The sequence below is a fragment of the Tenrec ecaudatus genome, chromosome 17, assembly GCF_050624435.1.
Source record: "Tenrec ecaudatus isolate mTenEca1 chromosome 17, mTenEca1.hap1, whole genome shotgun sequence".
In the NCBI taxonomy this organism is placed as follows: Eukaryota; Metazoa; Chordata; class Mammalia; order Afrosoricida; family Tenrecidae; genus Tenrec; species Tenrec ecaudatus.
In genome coordinates this window covers 26,938,343-26,943,844 of record NC_134546.1, presented here as the reverse complement: position 1 = coordinate 26,943,844, position 5,502 = coordinate 26,938,343, and the positions used below count along the sequence as shown (strand labels likewise).

General features: G+C 43.1%; 1 pseudogene; it reads right to left on the bottom strand.

Annotated features, from left to right (window-relative positions):
• Positions 1 to 3,838: 3,838 nt before the first annotated feature.
• LOC142430338 (heterogeneous nuclear ribonucleoprotein A/B pseudogene) lies at positions 3,839 to 4,692 on the bottom strand (annotated as a pseudogene).
• Between the last annotated feature and the right edge of the window lie 810 nt (positions 4,693 to 5,502).

Below are 5,502 nucleotides of genomic sequence, written 5' to 3'. Positions count from 1 at the left end.
TTGGTACTTCTTAATTTCAGAATCATTTTTTGGATGATGGTTTCAGTTGTATCTTGACACAATTTTGAAGCAATACTTGGTTCACATGCTTCCTTGAGATACATAATTAGAGATTCTGCTATTAGGAAAGTCCTACTTGTGAGGGTGATATTATAGCTTTCTAGAGTTCATGGAAAATGCACTAGACATTTTATTATTAATTAGCAAATTACCAGAATATAGGTGTGGTAGTTAAATAATTTTATGTCAACTTGTAGAATGTATGATTGTGTAGGGGTATGTTGGACTCAAACCTGTCAAACCAGGTGCCTCCTGATGACTCCCTGATGGTGTGAGACACTGGGAACTGCTCCTTCTCTGTCGACACCTTCACCTTCCTAATTACTGGACACCCTTAGAGTTTCCAGGGCCCTGCCATATTTCCACCACCCTTGGATCCACATGTCTGTGAACCCACCAGCCTGGGATCTTCCTGAATTTTGTATCATTGCACATGGCTATGGGAATCTGCAGAGACTTATAGACTAGTAGCAGACTTATGGGCTTCAGGTGTGTACTGGACTGGGATGCTTTCTGGATATATAATTACTTTTCAATATAAAACTCTTTCTTAAACACATATAAGTCTCATTGGATTTGTTTCTCTAACTCAGCTTAACACAAGGGTTAATACTAGTATTGCAGGAGCAGTGCATTATCTAACATGGCTCACCCAGTCAAAGTCTCTAAACCTATCAAACTATCTTTCCCAGCATGAGTTTGATAAGAAGGGGGTGTGGATACTGATAGGGTTCACCTGTGAGGAATTGCAAGCTGTGTATAAAACAAGCCCTGTAAGAAGCAGGAAGAGGGATCTCATTACCTGCGAGAGCCGAGTGGAGCATGAGTTCTGGCCCAATGTCTCTGCTCAGTGAAACTCATGGATCGAGACTAGCTTTGTCATCAGAGAAGCAGCAGCAGAACCCAGAGCCAGAGCATGGAGTAGAAGGATGGTTTTAGCAAACCTCGGAGCAAGTAAAGCTGAGTGCTTGTGAGTCGGAGGCTGGCTTACAGCCGAGTGGGGCCCCTCTGACACTCGGTAGAGAACATTGGACTTGCAGAGCCAGAGTTTGAGCCGAGTGCCGTGGGGTTGAGGCTTGCACCAGTGTTGGAGGCCTCTTTGGGCATTTTTAGCAGACCTTATGTTACAAGGTCATGTTACAAAGCAGGACATGTTACCAAAGCAGACTTTGCAACATGTCCTGGTAAACGATTACCTTGAGCTTACCTGATTGACATTACAATCTGTTAACTTTCTCCATAAACTCTTTAATCATGAATTGTGTCTTTTTGTGTGGTCATTGCAATAGATAGTAGAACCTAGCTATAAATTATAACAGTATAATACATGTGGTCAAATGGTAATTTAAGCTAAACGGAAGACTGTCGTAAATGCTCCACAACATTTTAGTGTTGATAAAATTTCAAGGGTAAGATGTTAAGCTCATACTTGTACTCTGGTCAGTGGTGCCTGACTAATGATCATGAAATTTCTTCCTGTTTCTTCTCTCATCTGCAGCATGTAACTTCTAATAGCTTGCTCTTTCAGCTATTGCAAAAACAGGCTGTAGCCTAGAGGAAAATGACTAGGCAGCAACAGATTTTAATGGCTGTCTGGTCCAAAATATGAGTTCCTCTAAAATATTAAAATTGCAACCATGAATCCCTTTGATTTCCTTAAGGGATTTCTGTATTTTGCCAGCCTATTTATCCTGAAATACATGAAGATAACAAAGGAATGACAAATCTAAACCACAGATTTTTTTCCCTTCTCTCTTTTCATTCATTTTTAATGCAGATGATGGGATCTTTGGGACTTAGAGCCATAGTTGACAGGTTTTTTTCATGTTTATTTGGACTGTGAGTTATGCTGAAATTTGGATTTAAGGCACTCTTTCCAAGAATAAGCCATTTGTTATCCATGTATTTTTTTAGTGAATACGATGTGAATGAGAAAATTTTATTGTTTCTTTCATGTGATTTACATTCTTCTATATGTATATATATTTTAATCAAAGACTCAGTTTTATTCTGATTTTTGTCAAAAATGGTTATATTTCTGTTTCTAGTGCCGTACTGATGAAAAATGTAAAGACAAACAAAGAAACTATCAACTCAAACCCCACTGTTTGCTTTAAGAAATAAAATTCATCAAATGTACAAATAACATATCTTGTGTATTTATTTTAGTAGCTCCTTCTTTAGCATTTGTCTAAGATACAGCCCCCAATACTCTGCATAGTCCAGATGCATTAGAAATACCCAGCGGCTGGCTGAGAAACGACAACAGATTTAAAGAACTTTTCTGTAGACAAGGAGAAGCCTAAACATCAAGGAAAGCTGCCTGGTAGTATCAGAGACACTAAAACGGTTTCTTTTCTTGCAAAATATATATTTTGTTCCTGTTTTTGTTGTAAAAAAACAAGGGTATGGACTCTAAGTTGTTTTATATGTTAATTTAAAAAAATCCTAGTGTTTCATTCCCCTATTCTTATCCTCACTTGTTGCCCAAACAATTTCTATTCATGGGAAGGGAATAGGTATTAGAAGAGCAAAATAGGGCCAGAATAAGTGAAGATCTTCCTTTCATAGGAACCTACCCACCCCCAACCCCCAAACCAACCAGACATGAACTGATGGTATCTGTTCTAGAATAGAAGTCAGCTTGAACATTTGTTTAACATTCGATATTTATGTTCCTTCGAGAATTGGCCATCAGGGTTGGAAGAAGGCTTATTATCAACCTGTGATATGCAGACAACACCACCTTGCTTGTTGAAAGTGAGGAAGGCTAGAAGCACTTGCTGATGAACATCCATTTTTGCAGCCTTCAGTATGGACTGTGATATAGTTAGTTTATTGTGCCAACCTGGCCAATAAACACATGTGTGTTAATTGAAGGGCAGAGGGATAAATGGCTCAGTGAGCCTCGCCTTTCTAGTTCGTGGATCTCTTGCTTTGTGATGGGTAGACCAGGGTGCAGCTGCCTCAGCCAGTTCCCTGCTTTAGCTGGCAAGGCTCACTTCCTGCAAGATATCCCTGAGGAGAAGCCACATGGACCTACCCCGATGCAGCCCTGGGTGCTGGAGCAGCTGTGTGGAGACCCCTGCCAGCACTGAGATACTTACACATTCACTGACTCAGCTTTCCTCCTGCAGTTGGCACCATAGTGTCTGTTTTGTGAGATGGAGGAGGACTTTGTGGATTGGTGTTGGACATATAGGTTAATGTTGGACTTGTGGGCTTGGGCAGCACTGGATTGGGAGGTTTTCTTTTTTTTGGGGGGGGGGTTAAATTTTTATTTCAAAAGCTTGGATAGCTTCAATATCCAGGTCGTGGCAAAATCAGGACATGTGTAAAATACCTTACAATACATTAGATTCCCAAAAAGGTACCAAAAAGTACAGTAAAATTAACACTTCTGTTAACAGGAAATGTATGACACAAATAATATAAAATTAAAAGGTGAAAAAAGGTGACACTGGTTTCCTAAGATACAAGTTTATTCTTTACCCACCAGGGCCTGCAGGCCCAGGATACAGAGCAGCAGCAGGGCGCACACCCACCTCTCAGTTTTGGGGGAACCTGGTATTAAATTAGGCCCACGATGCTGCTCGGCCTCTGATACACCACACGCTGCTAACACAACTAGCTCTGGAAATAGTAAACAGGAGAGTGATTTCCAGGGGAAAATTTAAAATAAGATGCACATGGGACAGGCCATAGAAAGTTTGCCAAGTTAAATTTGTTACATAATTGTGTTCACTGATATCCAAACGGAGCGGCGCGGTCAGCTGTCGCGCCTGCCACGGCCTCAGTATGGCTTGTAGTTATTCTGGTGGCTCTTCCCGTAATTGGTACTACCCTGACCTCCTCTTCCACCACCACCACCACTGCCTCGGTTCCCTCGGTTGCGGTTTCCACGGCCCCCAGAGCCGTACTGCTGCTGCTGGTAGACCTCTTTGCGCTGGGCCACCTTGATTTCACACTTGCTTCCACTGACAGTGTGAAACTTTTTCTCCAGAACCTTCTTCACAGGTTCCTCTTCTTTATAGGTGATAAAAACAAAGCCTCGTCTTTTGTTAGACTTTGGATCCGTGGGAAGCTCAATGGCCTCAATCTCCCAAATTCGCCAAAGTACTCCCTGATCTTCTCCTCAGTGGCCTCAGGATTCAGACCCCCAACGAAGATTTTCTTCACCGGCCCCTTCTTCATGGCCATGGCCTTTTTAGGGTCAATAACCCGACCATCCAGCCGGTGCTCCTGGTCTAGTACCTTCTCCGCGCTGGTTGCATCGTTGAAGAGGATGAACCCGAATCCTCTTGACCGTCCAGTGTTAGGATCCATTTTTATTGTACAGTCAACGACCTCTCCAAATTTGGTAAAATAGTCTTTCAGATCCTTTTTGCTGGTATCCCAGCTCAAGCCACCAACAAACATTTTTCCCGCGTCCTCCTCGTTCTTGCTGGCGTTGATCTGGTCTCCCTCGGCGCCATCGGTCGCCGTGGTGGCTACAGTCGCGGTCGCCGTGGTGGTAGTGGTCGCGGTCGCGGTGCCGGACCCGGCCGGCGACTCGCCCTCGGGGGCGGCCTCGTGCCTGTTTTCCATGGCGCCGGTCGTCTCCATTGGCTGCTCCTCACCCGTTTCCGACATAGCTAGGCCGGTGCCTGGCGGCTCAGCTTCCCTCCGCCCCGCGTAGTTCCACCGCCTCGGGTTGGGAGGTTTTCTTGTTGCACACTTAACCTTTATATAAAACTCTCTCTGTACACGAGTTCCTGTGGATTTCTCTAATGTACCCAGACTAAAACAGACTGTAACTTAATGTAAAGAAGTCCAAAATCCTCACAACTGCACCAATAGGTAACATCACGATAAATAGATTAAAGACTGAATTTGTGAAGGGTTTTGGATCCACAATTAATGCTCATGGAAGCAGCAGTCAAGAGAGTAATGTGCATTACATTAGATACATCTGCTGCACGAGGCCTCTTTAAAGGGTCAGAAAGCAAGGGTGCTTTTTATTTTTATTTTTTGAGGACTAAGGTGTGCCTGATCCAAGCCACAGTGTTTTCCATAGCCTCACATGCGTGTAAAAGTTGAACACTGCATAAGGAAGGCTAAGGAAATATCGATACATTTGAACTATTGTCTTGGCAAGTAATTTGGAAATTACCATGGACTGACAACACAATTGGAAAATCTGTCTTGGAAGAAGCACGGCCAAAGTGTTCCTTAGAGACAAGTATGGCAAGACTTTGTCTCACATGCATTTGACGTCTTAGGAGAGACCAGTCCCTAGAGAAGGGCATCATTCTTGGTAAAGTATAGAGACATCAAAAAAGAGGAAGGCCCTCAATGAGATAGATTGAACCCGTGGCTGCGGCAATGGGCTCAAATATCAGAACAAAGTTAAGGATGGTACAGGACTGGGTAGTGTGTTCTTCATTGTACAAGGGGTTGTGA